At 51.6% G+C, this 18,136-nt stretch overlaps 1 protein-coding gene across 4 annotated transcripts in view; it reads left to right on the plus strand.

Annotated features, from left to right (window-relative positions):
• The window catches only part of CTNNBIP1 (catenin beta interacting protein 1), a 48,852-nt gene continuing 30,716 nt past the window's right edge, over positions 1-18,136 (plus strand). For 3 of the 4 annotated variants that reach the window (XM_039235015.1, XM_039235018.1, XM_039235016.1), the window contains exon 1: positions 1-186. The gene's annotated coding sequence lies outside the window, so the exon portion shown is untranslated. Of the gene's footprint in view, positions 187-14,198; positions 14,248-18,136 lie in introns of those variants that run through there. The other variant, XM_039235020.1, reaches the window with a different exon arrangement.

Here is an 18,136-nt window from a genome sequence, read left to right on the forward strand (position 1 = left end):
ACTCACGGAGCGGGAGGCGGAGGCTCAGGCGGCCGCTCCCGCTGCTGCTGCTGCCGCTGCCGCTGCTCCTGCTGCTGCTGCTGCTGCCGCCGCGGCTGCTCCGGCTGAGCGCGCCCCGGAACAGGCCGCCGCGCGCCGTGCACGGACCCGCAGCCCCCGCCGGCCCGGCCGGGTCGGGCGGCCCAGGTAAGCGCCGAGGCCGGCCCGCGCCCGCAGCGCCCGGGCCCGCGCCGCGCCGGGGCTCGGGGGAGTCGCCGGCCCTTTGTCTCCCGGGGAGGGGCCGCGGAGGGCGCCCCCGACCCCTCTCGGACCCCACCGGCTGGCCCCCGGCGCGGCGCCCTGGTCTGGGCCCGGCCTCCTCGCCCCGCCGGGTCGCCGCTGCCTCCCCGCCGCTCGCCGCCCGCGACCCCGCCGCAGACCACCCTCCAGCCGTCGTCACCTCCGCCCAGGGGTCGCCTCCACAGGTGTCCGAGCCACCCACTCTGTCGTTCACCCCACCGCGACGGCGTGGTTTCTCACCGGCTGTCAGCACTCGGGTCCCGCGCCCTCCCGACCCTCCCCTTCTCTGCTCCCCACGCTCAGCATCCCGATCCCCTGTATAGAGAGCCCCTCCATATTTCCCCAAACTAAATGCTGCCGAGGTCTGGCCCCTGGGCCGCCCTTCCTGTCTCCCTCTCGTGTGACTGAGCCGGTTCCCGATTCCCCCTCTCCCGGGCAGTGTTTCTGGAAGGCGCACAGTGTAGGCGCACGCTTCACCTGTCTGGCGGGTGCCTGTACTTGAGCCCGCAAAATGAACCACTGGGAGCCCCAGACTGCACTTGTCACCTCCTTTTCATCACCCCCACCCAACCACCTTCCTTATTCTTGGACCCGGGTAACCGAGGCACCTAGGTAGATCTGGACACCCGACCTCTGTTAGGCCCCACACGCCTCCCTCTCTCTTGTGTGCTGAACTTGTCTGAGCAGTGCCCGCTGCGGGCTTAGCCCCTGGGAAGGCCGAGGAGGCTTGTGTTGGCAGCAAATCAAGTTGTATGAATAATGAGATCTGTGGCTTGCAGCACCTCCTATCTGAGAATCTAAGCATGCTCTGGCTGTTAATTATTTTGCCTCCTGTCACTCACAGAACTTAGGGAAGTGTGCCTGGCCGACGGCTGGGTAAATTGAGGCACAGGGTGTGTCAGGAAGGGACCTGGAGGCAAGTCAGAGTTTGTCCTGAGGTTTTGTTCCCAACTGCCTCGCCTCTTAGCTCCCTGCTACAACTACTGGGCTCTGGTTCCTGACTTTAGACCCTAAGCGATACTCATCTTTTGGGCCATTGAAGTGTCCAGAGATACCAGTTTTCTCTGACTTAAAGCAGGACTTTGAATCATTTAAAAAAAAAAAAAAGGTGCAAGCTGTTGAATGCCAGTGTGTCTTTCGTGGTTTCCCGATGGAGTTAGTGGGCCTTGTAAACACAAGTTGCCTCTGTAGGATGTGGATTCATCCGTTCAGTAGTGAGTGTTCCTATATAACAGGCATCATGACAATACATGGGGCTACAGGGGTGGAAATAGACATAGTCCCTGCCCTCCCATCGCCGACGTTCTAAAGAGGAGGGGGTAAACAAATCAACAGACAAAATAATTTCAGTGGTGTTAAGTGTAGAAGAACCAGTTTGGATTTTATTCCACGTGCAGTTAGAAGCTATTAGAGGATTCTAAGCAGAGAGGTGATACGATCTAAGTTTTCCAAGATCATTCTGGCTGCTATATGGCGATCGGATTGTGAGCTGCAGAGGTAGAAGCAGGCATACTGATTGGGAGGTAGGCTGCTGCAGCTTCCGGGCAGGAGATAATGGTGGCTGGGGGCGCCAGGATCGTAGCAGTAAAGGTGAAGGGTGGAACCAGTCTCCTCCCCGCCCCCTCCCCAGGAGAGCTGAGAGCTGTAAAGCAAAACTTCAGGGAACACCGATTCAGAATTACACATCTAGCAGATAATTTTTGGATTATACTCAGGTTTGGCTCGGCAAACCTTACTCAGCACCTGTTGTGAGCCAGCTACTGTGCTAGACTCCAGGGATACGGATGTGAACGAGGTGAGGAGGGAGCATTCTCCACATTATAACGGCATGCTCACAGAGGGATCGCCGCCTTCTTGACAGAAGAGGGTTTGTGGGTTTAAAACCCAGTTAGAGGTGGAGGAGGCTGTACCACCGGGCTTCGTTCCCAATTCGGCTGCATTATTTAAATGGGAGCATTATCATTACCTTGCCGATGCTCTAAGAGGTCGCTCAGGGAGATTGGGACTGTTCTCGTGGTAGATGAGAGCAACTCAGTGGCCATGCACTTGAACTATTAACCAGAATAAAACCTGATCTCTCTGCTGCTCCAAATCTGTGCTGTCAGAACATGTCCGAGCCAGAGGACCGTGGGAGCTGTGTAAGCCAGCCCCGCTCCTTTCCTGCTTGGGTACCTATAGCCCCTAGAGGCTAGGTAACTCTTGAAATCCCATAGCAGTTTGTACATTTTTTAATGGCGACCGTCACTGTCCACCTCTATTTCAGTCCCAAGTGTCCTGCAGGACTCTAAGCTTTCTGAGGCTAGGATCGCTGCTGGATTCGTCTTTGCATCCCTCACAACGTCAAAATCAGTGCCCCACACGAAAAGTAAACTCATCCAAGATTGGTTGACTTGCCTGGGTGTCTCAGCACCTAAAACCAGGACCCGGAAATCCGGTCCCTGTCTTGACATCAGACCGCACTTCCCTGCAGATCCCTCCTCATCCAGGGTGCAGGAAAGGGGCAGCCAGCAGTGCCCGTCTCACTGAGCTCACAGAACAGGGCAGCCCTTAACTGATGAATCTGCTCTCTCTCCAGCCCTGCCTACAGGGAACAGCTGTGGAGGGTGCTGACCAAGTAGTTATTCGACACTCAGCAAATATGAAGTGTAGCTCTTAATTAGAGCATGGACTTCGTACCGAGACCATCTGGGTTTGGATCCTGGCTTCTTTCGCTATGAACTGCGCGATCTGCAGCAAGCCATGTAACCGCTCTGTGCCTCAGTTTCCCCATCTGTAAAATAACAATACTTCAGGGAGTTGTTGGGAGGATTAAATCAGGTGATATCTATTGTGTTTTTTTAAATTTTTTTATTATATTTTATTAACAACTTTTTTTAATGTTTATTTTTTAGAGAGACAGTGTGTGAGCGGGGAGGGGCAGAGAGAGAGAGGGAGACACCTAATCAGAAGCAGGCTCCAGGCTCTGAGCTGTCAGCACAGAGGCCAGCGCAGGGTTTGAACTCACAAACCGTGAGATCATGACCTGTGCCAAACTCAGCTCAAATGACTGAGCCACCCAGGTGCCCCCCCCATGTTTTTTTTTTTTAAGAGTTTATTTATTTATTTTTTGAGAGAGAGGGAGAGCACGAGTGGGGGAGAGGCACGGAGAGAAGGAGAGAGAGGATCCCAAACAGGCTTCGCACCGCTAATGTAGGACTTGAACGCGGGACACGGGACTTGAATGCGGGACACGGGACTTGAACCCCTGAACCGTGAGATCATGACCTGAGCTGAAATCAAGAGTCAAACGCTTAACCAAGTAAGTCACCCAGCTGCCCCAGGGCACGATACCTATAGAACAGCACTGAGCACTTCGTATGTGCTTGATTGAAGTAGTGGTTACCATTTCACTGTTACTGATTTATCTGTTTCTTCTCTGCCACCAGAATTTAAGCTCTTTGAGGGCAGAGATTTTGTCCCTTTTTTTTTTTTTTTTGGTCTACTATTGTAGTCCAGTACATAAACTTGCCAGGCACTCAGTAAATATCTGTTAAATTGAATGACTTATTGAACAGCTGTTATGTCCGGGCACCATTGCAGGTGCTGGGGATATAGCCAAGAACAAGATGGCCAAGGTGCATGGTCCAGTGGAGTGTGTATTCTGGCGGGAGAGACAGTACGAGGTGGACAAGATAGTGCACGATGGTGAAAAGAGATACAGGGAGAATGAAACAGGACACTAAGATGGAGATGACCGGGAGCAGGGTCAGGACCAGAACTCGAGCTGGCTCTCCGGAAGTGACTTTGAATGGCGACCCAGATGACAGGCAGCAAGGACAGCAGGAGTGATAAACCCAGTGGGACCAGAGCGTGGTGAGCGAGGAGTTGACGGGGTCGCATCTGTGACCACGGTGAGGAGTTTGGATTTTACTCATCAGTTCTGAACAGTGGGAAGTCACTGCCTGAGAGCCCTTCCATGTCAGGAGAAAGCACAGGATGCTAGGAGAGCAGTGAATGGGCTCTCCTTGTCCTGGGAAGGCTTTTAGAAACCAGCAGGCTCGCAGTGTTGAACTTATTCCCATTAAGTTCCTCATTTCTCTGGCCTAGACGCCCAGGGGACGTGGGAGCCATCAGCGAGGTTAACAGAGGGCCCGGCGTGCGTGTCTGTGGGTCTTGCAGATTCCCTCTGAGAATGAGGGTGCTCAGTTCCTTGAATTGAATGAATGAGCATTGCCAGCCATTAGCATCTCGCCCTGCACAGTGGCATGGCCCATGTCCTCTGCTCCTCTCTGCATGAGTTAAAGCTTCTTATCTTGGGGGCGCCTGGGTGGCTTAATCGGTTAAGCGTCTGACTTTCGCTTGGGTCGTGATCTCACGGTTCGTGGGTTCGAGCCCCGCGTCGGGCTCTGTGCTGACTGCCAGCTCAGAGCCTGGAGCCTATTTCAGAGTCTGTGTCTCCCTCTCTCTCTGACCCTCCCCTGCTCGCTCTGTCTCTCTCTCCTAGAAATAAATAAAAATATTAAAAAAAAAAAAAACTTCTTATCTTGGCAGTGTCCCTGAAGTAACACTGGAGTGTTGCCACACGCATATCTGTCACAGTGTCTTTGTTGGGGGTGTCCTGAGATTGACCGGGTAGCTTTCCTCCCCCCCTCCATCTCCACCCCTTCTCTTCCAGTCCCTACTGAGTATCACCAGGCCCCCTAGAGAGGCTCAGGCCACACTGTCACCTCTAAACACCTCCTGTTTGATCGCTTGATCAGGAAGGCGGTGGTACCTAGAAAGCATTGGCTGTCTTTGGTCTGGGCCGAGCGGAGTTGGGAAGCTTAGAGGAGCACTCAGAAATGGCATTTAAAACCCAGGGCCTCAGCTCGCCAGGAATCCGGAGTTGGCCTCTGCAGCCTGGGTGCTGTGGCAGCTTTTCAGAGCCTCGCGCGGGCATCCCCCTGGCCGGTTGGCGTTCGCAATGCCGCTTGCCCTGCTAACCTTGGGAGGCCACCACGAGGTGGTATGGGAATCCAAACTTGGGGTTGCAAGTCACTTTCAGGCTCCTGGGACATTTTATTGGCAGAATCCAAAATGCCTGTCGGTCACACGTCATCTGTAGCCTTGTAAAAACTAAACCCAGCGTGAGTACAACCGTCTTCTCAAGTAACTTTTTTTTTTCAACAAGAGTGACGTGTGCTTATTTAGAAAATGGACAGAAATGTCACCTTACGTGCATTGTCTCACCCTCAGCCTGCTTTCTGAGATAGCACCCTTAGTACCATTTTACATACTCAGGAGGGGAGGCCCGGAAAGGTTAAGTAACTTGCTGGAGATCAAGCTAGTCCAGAACAGAGTCGGGATTCAAACCCAGGCAGTGCGTCTGTCTCCTGAGCACAAGCTCAGAGCCCCGTGTTGGATCCTGCTTCTCAGCAGAAACAACAGAGAAGAAGGAAAAAAAAAAAATCTCTCTTCAGCCCAGCGTGGGTGACTGTTAGTTAGGGTGACCAGAGTTAGCTCACTGGCTGCTGCAAAGGGTTTGAATCCTATGCCCCTTCTGTCTCATCTGACCTTGGGCAAGGTAATTAACCTCCCTTTGCCTTACTTTCCCCAACTGTAAATGGGGATAATGATACTTATACCTTCATAGCTCCCAGGGGCATTGTGATGTTTGAGCCAAAGTGCTTTTGAACTTCTTTTATGAAAGGGCACCGAGCACCAATTGCTGTTACACTTGGTTATTAAAGACCTATTATGTCCCGGTCCTCCATGAAGCCTCGTTAAAAGGTGGATGGCAACAGTCCACAGAGGGAAAGGGGCCCTTCCGTGGTGGGCACAGCGGGGCCAAAGCCTTGGTGCTGAAGTATCTTAAGGATTGAGGGTCATGAACATTTCTCCGTTTTTCCTGGTTGTGCTGTACTGCAGGAGCTTCTGTAAGCAGGTCTGTACACAGCGCCTCATGGCACAATCGAGGACACTGGTGGCACCGCAGAGAAGGGGGTTAAAGGGCGTGGTTTCTAATCCTGGCTATGCTATCTTTATAAGATGAGCCAAGAACACAGAGATACCAAGAAATGATGGCTGTCTTTCATTCGTCCTTCCTTCCTTCCCTCCTTCCTTCTAATGATTCACTGATTCAATTAATAAATATTTATTGAGCTTTTTTTATGATCTTGGCCCCATGGTAGATACTGGGAATATTGTGGAAGGCAGGGTAGAAATCGCTGTCTTCCCCATCAAAGCTTAGAGTCTAGGGCCAAGAGGCTTATTATCTAGTTGGAGTCTTGTGAATCAAGAAAGAACATGTTGGGGGCGCCTGGGTGGCTCAGTCGGTGAAGCGTCTGACTTCAGCTCAGGTCGAGATCCCACAGCTCGTGGGCTCGAGCCCCGCATCGGGCTTCATGCTGACAGCTCAGGGCGTGGGGCCTGCTTCAGATTCTGTGTCTCCCTCGCTCTCTGCCCCTCCCCCACTCCTGCTCTGTCTTTCTTTCTCAAATATAAATAAACCCTTAAAAGTTTTTATTTTTATTTTTTAATGTTTTATTTATTTCTGAGAGAGAGAAACAGTGTGAGTAGGGGAGGGTCAGAGAGAGAGGGAGACACAGAATCTGAAACAGGCTCCAGGCTCTGAGCTGGCAGTCAGCACAGAGCCCGATGCGGGGCTCGAACCCACGAACCGTGAGATCATGACCTGAGCCAAAGCCAGACACTTAACGGGCTGAGCCACCCAGGCGCCCCTAAACACTTAAAATCTAAAAAAAAAAGAAAGAAAGAAAAGAAAGAACGTGTTGGTGAGTGTTTTGAACTCTCAAGGGAGAGTCAGGATGTAATTTCCGGGTGTACACATTGGCTCCCCTGGGTACCTGCCCTGGTGGGCATTTGGGTAGAGGACTGCGTTTGGCTTCCCAGAAGAGCCAGAGAAGAGTTGGTAGAACAGAGCCCTTCTATGTCGTACTTCACAAAAGGTCAGTAAGAACCCACTTCCACGTAAAGCCATAACCCTTTGTTACTTGAGTTCAAGTCAGGGAGGAAGGATCATGGGTTCTTCCCAAACGTTTTGAATTCATGCCACCTTTCTTGAGAAAGACCAGCAGACCTTGTGTCTCCTCCAGAATTCTCCCCCTGCCTGTCAGGTCTCCTCCTGCCGCCTTCGGAGAGCAGGCGTGCGACAGCAGGTGGGCTCTGGGGCTGCTTGGCGGTTTCCAGCATGCCCGCGGGGCTCCCGAGGGAACTGAAGCCTGTGGACCCCTGCGTGGGGCCAGTATATGCAGAGCGGAGCCAGAGGCTTATTTCTTCCCTAAGTCTTCCCAGCTTCGGGCCTCAGGATCCCTTCAAAGCGCGAGGTCAGGGAGGCCCCGCAGGTCATGGGAAAGCACACAGTGTTCTTCCCCTGTCCCTCCAGCAGGGCTGGGGTGGAGAGGGCAAAGGGCTGACAGAGGCATCTGCCCACATGCAGAGTGGGACGAAGACCCAGGACGGCCTGCTCCGGGGTGATGGGACCTGCCCCCGGCCCCTGGCCTGCCCCTGCCTTCCTGGAGCTAATCAGCCGCCACTTCGGTCCAGGGCTCCTAATCACGCCCTGTCGGATCAGGCCAGGCCACTCGACCCCCTCCCTGGACCTCTTTAAGTGTGCTTGGAGCCCGCGGTGACACCGGTCCAGCTGGGAGAATGTGACCCATTTCCTTGTCCCCTCCCACGTGGAGAGCTGGGTGGGAGGCTTTTGGAGACCAGCTCCAATTAAGGTTTTTCAGGCCCGAGGGTCTCCTGAGTAGCCCACCCACATGCTTCCTGCTGCCGGAATCCTGTGGTCCACGGCCCTGAGCTGAGTAACGGCTCCGAGACAGACGAAGTTGCTGCCTCATCAGCCCGCGGTCCTGGGTCTGCAAGCAGGGCTTCCTGTGGGGATCAGGATCCTCACGGCTTCAAACACCTTTCATGACGGGGACCCCGCTCTGCTTCTTCCTGCTAAATCATCAGGCAGCCCAGAGACCCCGTTTCCAAGGACATGGGTTAGCCCGGACACCGCCCACCCCCAGCCCCTGCCCAGGCCACCGCCTCACGGCGCCCTGCCCCAGGCTGCCCTGGCTTCCCACAGACCCCTCCCGACCCTCGTCCCGCACAGAATGTTCTTCTGCTGCAGGAATAGGAACTGAAACGTGTTTTGGACCTTCCAGGTCTCTTCTCTTCTCTTCAGGTAGAAAACCTTTGAATGATTTTCACTTTGTAATTTTGTTTCTCAGGTGGGGGTAGGGATGGGGGGGCAGAAGAAGGCAGATGTATAGCCATGAAGATGTGAATACTGCCACGGTGAGTGGGGGATTTTAAGTTGGTAATGTGGTAGTTCCGAACCCCTGAACGAGCCAATCTTTTTTTTTTTAAGTTTATTTATTTATTTTGAGAGAGAGAGAGAGTGAGCACGAGCAGGGGAGGGGCAGAGAGAGAGGGACAGAGGATCCAAAGCAGGCTCTTCACTGACAGCAGAGAGCCCGATGTGAGGATTGAACTCACAAACCACGAGATCATGACCTGAGCCAAAGCTGGACGCTTAACTGACTGAGCCCCCCAGGCGCCCCTCCAATCTTATTTACAAAGGTGGGAGCAAAAGGTAGAAGGGAATCTGGCCTGTGTAGCAACGTGGATGGAGCGTGAGGGTGTTATGCTGAGCGAAATCAGTCAGGCAGAGAAGGACAGATACCGTATGTTTGCACATATAGAAGGATTAGGAGACCGCTGTCAGCTAGTGTCCTGTGCGTCTTCCCCAGAGACCTTCTACACGTGTACAAACGTATTATGCACACGCATGATCACACATCTGCCTGACGGGCACTGGATTTCCCCCACTGTGACACACAGTATTCTGCACCTTACTCTTCCCTTCACGATCAATACTGCAACTGGAGCACCTGGCCAGCTCAGTCGGAAGAGCGTGCAACCTTTGATCTCTGGATCGTGAGTTCGAGCCCCACATTGGGTGTAGAGATTACTTAAATGAATAAATAAATAAAAACTTCAAAAAAAATACTGGAACTTATTCTATACCAACACCATCATCATTATCATCATTAAGCATCTCAAGCACTTTCTGTGTGCTGAATATTGATTTATCTATCTATCTATCTATCTGCCCAACCCTGAGATCAAGAGTTGCATGCTCTACCAGCTGAGCCAGCCAGGCGCCCCATGTGTGCTGCATATGGTTAAAAGGGCTTTACTTATATTACTCATTTACTCCTTACAGAAATCCTGTGAACTAAGTACTGTTATTGTCCACAGTTTTGCAGATGAGTAAACTGAGGCACAGAGGGATTATATTACTTGTCTAAGGTCATTGAGAACTATCTCACCCATTTTAATGGTTCCATGGCATTCTTCTGAATGGTTGTATTTTATCATTTTTTTAATTAAGTTTTTTTACTTATTTTAGAGAGAGAGAGAGACAGCGTGAGCAGGGGAGGGTCAGAGAGAGGGGGACACAGAATCTGAAGACAGGCTCCAGGCTCTGAGCTAGCTGTCAGCACAGAGCCTGACACGGGGCTCGAACACATGAACTGCGAGATCATGACTTGAGCCGAAGTCAGACACTCAACCGACTGAGCCACCCAGACGCCCCTGATGGGCTATATATATTTTTTTAATGTTTTATTCATTTCTGAGAGAGAGACACATGAGCAGGGGAGGGTCAGAGAGAGAAGACACAGAATCTGAAACAGGCCCCAAGCTCTGAGCTGACTGTCAGCAAAGAGCCCGACGCAGGGCTCGAACCCACGAACCATGAGATCATGACCTGAGCCGAAGTCAGATGCCTAACCGACTGAGCCATCTAGGCGCCCCTGTATTTTAATTTCTTAAAACCAGTCTCCTATTGGTGAGCATTTAAGTTTTCTGTCTTTTATTACTATTAACAAGGAATATCTTTTTTTTTTTTTTTAATATTTACTTACTCCTGGGAGAGTGCAAGTGCAGGGAGGGGCAAAGAGAGGGGGCAGAGGCTCCAAAGCAGGCTCTGTACTGACAGACTGACGGCAAGAACCTGATGTGGGGCTCAAACTCACGAACCGCGAGATCATGACCTGAGCCAAAGTCAGATGTTCAACCGACTGAGCCACCCAGGTGCCCCAACAAGGAATATTCTTTAAAAAAAAAAAAAAAAGTTTGTTTTTAATCTTTTTTTATTTCTGAGAGAGAGAGCGAGAGAGCGAGACAGAGTGCAAGTGGGGGGAGGAACAGAGAGAGGAGGAGACCAGGAATCCGAAGCAGGCTCCAGGCTCTGAGCCGTCAGCACAGCGCCCGACACGGGGCTCGAACCCAGGAACTGCGAGTTCGTGACCTGAGCTGAAGTTGGATGCTTAACCGACTGAACCACCCAGGCGACCTAAGGAATCTCTTATACACACATTTTTATGCGTTTGTTTAAGGGTATCTGTAGGACAAATTCTAGCTGAGCTCCTTGACCAAACAGTGCATCTGTTCAGATTTTCAGTATTGCCAAATGCCCTCCATGGAGATGGTAACATTCTATATGCCTGTTAAAATTGTACAAGGATCCCTGTTTCCCCCATCGCTTGGCAGAAGCTGTCAAACTTTTTGACTGTTGCTAACCTGATAGCTTAGAGGTGGAATATCATCATCATTTCCATTTGCATTTTCCTCATGAGGAAAGAAGGGAATTTTTCATTTCATAGCTTTAAGAGCCATTTATGAACAATGTGTTATATTGTTTGCCCATTTCTTTCTTGGCTTAGCAGTCTTTTATTATTGATCTACAGGTGTTCTTTATATATTAAAAGAGCTTGTCCTGTGGCTGGGCTAAACATTACACCGATTTCAACAATTTGTCATTCTTTTGATTATATCTTTCTTTCTATGCCGAGAGTTTTGATTTTTATATGATTGAATTGTTTAATCTTTTAGAATATTTAGGTTTCATTTAATATTATTTTCATCTCCCACCGTTTTCTTTTCTAGTGTTTTCACGCAATATGCCTACTCTCTATTTTAGATATTTAAAGCTTTGTTCCGTAACCAGTGGCTCAATCCCAGAGACACCAGAAACGGGACAAACCGGCCTGTGTGCTTCCAGTCAGGCACTGGCAACGTCAGCTATGATAGTGTCTTGCCAAACGGTTAGCTTTATTCTGATTCTAGGGAACAGTTGGGCAAATCCAGATTGTGGGACGTCCTACAGACATTTCCTGGACTCTAAAAAACGTTCATGTCATGATAGACAGAGAAAAGCTGGTGAGCCATTCCAGGCTAAGCGAGGTGAAGAGCAGGGGATTGAATGCACTTGTGATTCCTCCTTTGGATCCTGGATGGAAAACCAGTGCCAGCCAGGGCACCTGGCCAGCTCAGTTGGTGGGGCATGTGTCTCTTGGTCTTGAAATTGTGGGTTCGATCCCCACATTGGGTGTAGAGATTAGTTAAAATAAAGTCTTGAGGGGTGCTTGGGTAGCTCAGTCAGTTGAGCATCCAACTTTGATTTCAGCTCAGCTCATGATCTCGCGGCAGTTCGTGAGTTCAAGCCCCACAATGGGTTCTGCACTGGCAGTGAGGAGCCTGCTTTGTATTCTCTCTCTCTTTCTCTCTCTCTCCCTCTCTGCCCCTCCCATGCTCTCTCTCTCAAAATAAATAAACTTTAAAAATAAGTGAGTAAATAATAAAATAAAATCTTGGAAGGAAGGAAGGAAGGAAGAAAGAAAATGAGCAATGGCCAAAGTGAGGGTCAGGGGGGCTGAGGAAACTGGGACATGGGTGTCCATGAGAGAATATTGGGTCATTATTATATTCCTTGGGGGGTGCAAATAATGTCCTGGTTATATGCAGGGGGATGGCCTTAGGAGACAGCGATGAGACATTTAGCCAAGTATCGCAGTATCTGCAGCTGGCTTTCGGAGGGCTCTGGAAGAGCAGCGTCCACATCCCTATACGCCCTCAACACGGAGAAGCATGAGGCAGACGTGACAAATGTTAACGAGCAGCGCCTCTAGGGACAGGGTATTGGGACAACTCCCCTGTACTATTCTTTCAGCTTTTCCGTGACTTTGAAATGTTTCACCAAAAAAAGGTGAGGAGAAAATAAACCCCAGCTTTGTTCCATCTGGAATCTATTTTAGTTTGGTCCCTTGGCTTTGCCCGGCTCACCCGAGTTACCGTCCTGGATTTCTGCTTCTTCCCCCTTCTTTTCCAGCATGCACACTTGTCTATTTCCTTTTCTCTTAGGAACCTCTTTTTTAGGTGCGTTATTCTTTTCTGGACTTGGAAATTTTTATGACCTAGTATCTTTCTGGCAGGCTTACGGGACTTTTCTAGAAGCAGGTAAGAACCAGTGTGCACTGGTGCCCATATTCTTGTTTCATCTCTGCATTGCGCTCTGTGCTCTAAGGAAGATTGCAAGGAAGTTTCGTTCTCTGAGACTGAAGGCCTTGATCCTTGGAAATACAGTCAACCGAGTGCATAGCATCATTAACCTCTCTCTCAGCGAAACTTCATAGAAGCTTTTTCTTCTCAGCTGAGAATTTTTGCAAGAGGTCAGCTTCTGCTTGCGTTATGTGGCTACGGGCTTGTAAAAGAGTCCTGCATTTCATTTTATGAAACGTGACAGTCTTGGGTGAGTAAGCCGGCTGGTAAAACCAGGAGCCTTTTTGCCAGGGGAGTGGTAACAAGCCAGTTTTGCTGGGAGCTTCTGCTTCTCCTCCATGGCCTGGTGACTAATGGTTTTGTGGCTTTGGGAATGAAGGATGTCATTACAGATGGATGATGGGGATTTGGCTGCTAAACCGGATTATCTGGGTGTGCCCAGTCTGGCTTTTATGCATACACCCATTGGGAATGGTGACGGTTTCTTTTTCAGAGCCCTCACATGGACCCTAGTAGCCTCCAATCCATTTCGGTCCACTCTTCCGAGCTTCTCCGTGGTGGCCTTGGCCCTGAGCAAACCCTCTAGGTGACTGTGGGCGGATCCCTGTTGCGCTAGGTGGTATGTCTTCCTGCCTCCTAGGGAGCGCGTGTGTTTTCCCTGGAAATCCCTCGCCTCCCCATGGTTGCACTCAGGCTGGAGTTTTGTGGCGCATTGGGAGTTCTTCATATTCTCCCCCCTCCCCAAACACACTCCCCCAGCAGGCTAATGGAATAAACGCATGTGGATTCTGGAGTTGTCTTTGTTTCAAATGGTTTTGCTTTTTTGAGTATCAGCTTGTCAAACATTTCGAGAGGGAGGAAACAGAGTGTACAGCAGCCTCTCATGGGGAGGCTTCCTCCTTCCTTAGATTATTTTATTGTCCTGAGGTAGCCGGAGGGAAAGGAGAGGGAAGGCCTCCGCCTGTGGAATAGAGCAGCAGTTATCCAAACAAACAGTGTGGCTCATGGGACGTGTGGGCATCATGAACCCTGGCATTTGTAGCAATGGTATGTGTATGGTTTTGAGGCAAACAAACATACCTATATTTTATGCAGATGAGCACACACCTGTATGTTGAAGGCTGACAGGAAAGAGGAGGCACTGAGCCTCAACCTTATTTTCTGGAGAGTTTATAGGAAGAATGTCCACCCAGGAGCCCATGCCTAGAGCCTCCCAGCTAGACCCTGAGGATTGTCCTCTCCAGAGCTGGGTGGTGAGGAGGGGGGCGGCTCTGGGAGGCCAGAAGGCTGCCAGCCTGCTGCCTCTGGGGGCACAACTAGGGGACTGAGCCCTCGCCCCGTAGGCAACCCCATTCATTTAATGACCTAAGTCTCCCAACAGGAAGTTGGAGGCCTTCCTGGCCCTGGGATTCTGAGGGGATGCAGTGAACTCATTCAGGAAGCTGATTTATTTGAACCAATTATAAGAGACTTTAATGGAGGGAAGGGATTGAGAGAGAGCACGGAGGCAAAGGGAGCATAGTGGGAGAGGGTGGCCGGGGCCATGCTCAGGCCTGCCTCTGAGAACAAGGTTTGTCCCTGCCCTGACGAGGATGGCATAAACGTGCCCATATGTTTCCGGGCAAAGGGACCCTGTGCAGCTCCTGATAAGTAAGTAGCACTGTCAGTTTTTCCCTTCCTATTCAAAACAAACAAACAAAACACTTTACAATTTAAAAGTTTAAAATTTATCAACTTGGGGTAGCTCAGTCGGTTAAGTGTCCGACTTCGGCTCAGGTCATGTTCTCGCAGTTTGTGGGTTTGAGACCCGTGTCGGGCTCTGTGCTGACAGCTCAGAGCCTGGAGCCTGCTTCGGACTCTGTGTCTAGGGAGACAGACAGGCTCTCTCTGCCCCTCCTCTGATCATGCTCTGTCTGTCTAAGATAAATAAATGTAAAAAAAATTTTTTTTAATAACTAAAATAAAATTTCCCAACTTAATTAAACATTTAAAATGGCAGCTCTGCAAGAACTGACCTAGCTGCGAGTGGTGAGGTTGACGGGGCTTCCGTGGGTCAAAACCCTGGACTCTTCTCTGGTGGTGACACACGGGCCCTGAAACCTCCCGGCCAGGTCCCAGCTCTGTCCCTCAGGAGACTGACCGGCCAGGCAAAGTGAGCTTTCCCCAGGTGAAGGGGGTCAGTGTTGTCAGCAAGCGGGGGGCGCCTCCGATGTTGATCAGGGTCACAGGAGAGAACAACGGTCCTGTCTTCCATCAGCGGCTTGCAGGGGGGCAGCCTCGGACACTGCTGGGTGCTGGGCCCGCGGTGAGGGTCCCCCTCGCCCCGTGCGAGGAGTGGGGCGAAGACCGAAGCTTCCAGCTCCTACGTTCGCTTATAAATAGCCATTACCCACCCCCTGGAACCTGCCAGAGGCCGAGGGTCACGTATCTGACTGAATTAGAGGAAGATCCGGAGCCGGGGTTTGTAGGCGCACTGGTTCCTGACTTCAGGTCTCCGGCTCTGGCTTGGCCACGTTTCAGGGCTCCCGCTGTCCTCTGGGGAAGAAAAAAGAATCTTTTAAAATTAGGTCAAAAGATGCCTTTTTCCTTCTGTCCTCATTCCCCTATTGTGTGGAGAGAAAACCACCGCCACCTGCATATCCCTGGGTCGGAACCACAGCCCAGTGACTGAAGAGCGTCCCCCCTGCAGCTGCAGAAACTTCCTCCGCGCTGGGCCCGCATTCCCTTCCTGTTCGCATTGTTCTCAGCGGAGCCTCCGGCTGTCAGGGCAGGCCTGCCAGGTACTCGCTCTTAGCCGTAAAAAGGGGGGGTTTCACCCAGTGATGGACTTGAAGAGACAGCAATATCTGGGTAACTTCTTTTTCTATTCTTTTTTTTTTTTTAATAAATCAGGCCAAAATATAGGAGACATTTCTTTTTTAAAACTTTTTTAAGCTTATTTATTTTTGAGAGAGAGAGACACAGTGAGAGAAGGGGAGGGGCAGAGAGAGAGAGGGAGACCCAGAATCAGAAGCAGGCTCCAGGCTCCAAGCTGTCAGCACAGAGCCCGACGCGGGGCTTGAACCCACAAACCGTGAGATCATGACCTGAGCCGCAGTCGGAGGCCTAACCTACTGAGTCCCCCAGGCGCCCTTATAGGAGACATTTCTTAAGCCAGGAATTCTAAACAGATGCCTCATATCAGTGCAGTCACACCAGCACTCTATAGCATTTACATAGAGGCCCTTCCATTCCTCCATGTCTCGGGTTCTCTGCGGGGAGGGCCCGGAGGCTGGTGGGGGGGGGGCCCTTTGTGGTTCCCAAGTGAATCCCAAGCCACACTGTTTCATCAGTCCGGATTCTTCAGCACACAGCCTACAGCCTGCAGGCTCTTCGAGGGTCCCCAGAAATATTGGAGACCGAAGAAAATGTATCAGCTCCCTCCGTGAGTTAGAGAAGATTTCTATTTAATGCGAGGTGTGGGTTCATTTTAATGTCTCAGAATAAGGCGGCCTGGGGTCCGCCTGCAGACAGCTCCTAGTTTGGAGGTGGGAAGAGAGGCTCAGACGCCCCGGGGGTGGCGACAGGTGGCGCTGTGAGCGGGAAGCCTGGGCAGGTGTGCAAACACGGCCTCGGGGCAGCCCAGAGCAGAGACCAGCATACTTCCTGGAAGGGCGTTCTAGGCCAAGGGCCCTGCGGCTGCTGAGGCCCAGAGGGTGAAGGAGCCTGGTGCGGCTGCGAACTCCGCGGTGGCGGCCGAGTGGACGTGGGGCTCCTGTGGGGGGGCTGCCACCGGCACCCCAGGGTGTTCGGCGTCACCCCTGGCCCCCACCCACTAGTAGGGCCCGTCACCAGTGGTCACAATCAGAACCATCTCCAGACGTTGCCAGATGGCTCCCGACTAAGGACCCCCCGCTGCACAGGGATGTGGTCCACCGCCTGCCCCGGCCCAAGGGCGGAGTGGAGGGGGCCGTTTCTTCTCACCTCCTGTCCAGCGTGCAGGTCCCCCGGGGGGTGGGGGCTCTCTCTGGGCAGGTCTGGGCCAGGCCCAAAGTCCTTCGGTTTATACGGACATGTGTGAGTAGGCTGCGGGCCGAGCTCTGAGGGGGCGTCATATCATGGAAGGGAGGACGTCCCCCCCCCCGCCTCCCCCCCAGGCCCTCCTGGTGCCTCCAGGTGCTGCCTTCCCAGCCTAACAGTGCTTTTCTGTGTTTGGTGCCTTCAGCGGGTCCTCAGGACAGCTGGGCGGGGCGGCTGCGCTCTGTTTGTTGTTGGATCAGGTCACATGGATTTGATTTTAATCCCTCAGGAACCTTCACCGAAGGGCCTTCATCAGAGTGGGTGCGCCTGGGACGGAATGAGACAGCCGCATTGGCTGAGGGATGGGTTACAGCTCTAAGGTGGGAGGTGTTTGGAGGGTGAACTTCAAGAGTTCAGAATCACTCCAGCGCCCAGAGGAGCCGGCCATGTGTACTGGGGCCTCAGAGCCGCTCCCCACAGCTGGGGGGGGGGGCACACAGCTCCCCGCACACCAGGGGGCCTTCGGAGGGCACTGCGGGGCGGGGGGCTCCTACCACCTTGCCCTACCATTTCCTCCTGGCTTTCCAGTGCTTTCCCCAACTTGTAATTTTGATTTCCAATGTGGAGAGAAATTGAAAGAGTAGTGAACTATGCCCTTTACCTAGTTTAACCAGTGTTAGCCTTTTGCCATATTTGCTCACGCACTGTCTCTGGGCACACGCACTCACACTCACACCTCTTTTTTCTGACCGATTTCGGAGTAAGCCGCGAGCACGGAGACATTTCACCCTTAAACACCAGCCCGTATCGCTTAAGGACCAGAATATTTTCCAGCGTAACCAAGAGACATTGATGCAATACCATTATCTAATCAATACCCCTTAGTAAATTTTCCCTAATTGCCCAATAATGGCCTTGATGACTCCATCCCCTCCTCTCTCCTGGATCCCATCAAGGACCATTCACCACTGCCTTTAGTTGTTAGGCTGCATTATCTTCTTTCCTGATCGGCAGGAATTGGGGGTGGGGAGGGGCGGCTGCCTTTCTTTTTTTCTGTAAAGTGGATTTTCATTTTCATTTCAGTTAAAATGGCTGATGCTTCTCTCAACTCCTGAGCCAGAAGGGGCCGAGAGGATGCAAGGGACTCATGCATGCACTCAAATCCAGGTCCTTAATTAGCTCGGTGGCCTTGGGCAGGTTACTTAACCATCCCTGAGTCACAGTTGTCTTTATCTATAAAATGGGAATAATTCTTACCTCGCAGGCTTGTTGCAAGGACTAAAACAAGACAGTGTAATGAATGTGACTGACCTTATGCCTGGCTCTTAGAGAATGTTCCAGCAATAGCAATAGTTACCATCATTGTTCTGTCACATACCCTGGCTGCACAGAGCAGGAAGGAGCTTTGGATCAGGTGTGAACTTGGGGTGGCGACCTCAGGACGAATTCCTTATCCCAAGATCATCCCCTAAGAATGATGCCGCGTCCTACAAACTCCCTGACTCGCCAGAGCTGCCATTAGACCTCTGTTGCTCAGGCT

This window comes from Hyaena hyaena, unplaced genomic scaffold (assembly GCF_003009895.1).
Source record: "Hyaena hyaena isolate Hyena2069 unplaced genomic scaffold, ASM300989v1 scaffold_94, whole genome shotgun sequence".
In the NCBI taxonomy this organism is placed as follows: domain Eukaryota; kingdom Metazoa; phylum Chordata; class Mammalia; order Carnivora; family Hyaenidae; genus Hyaena; species Hyaena hyaena.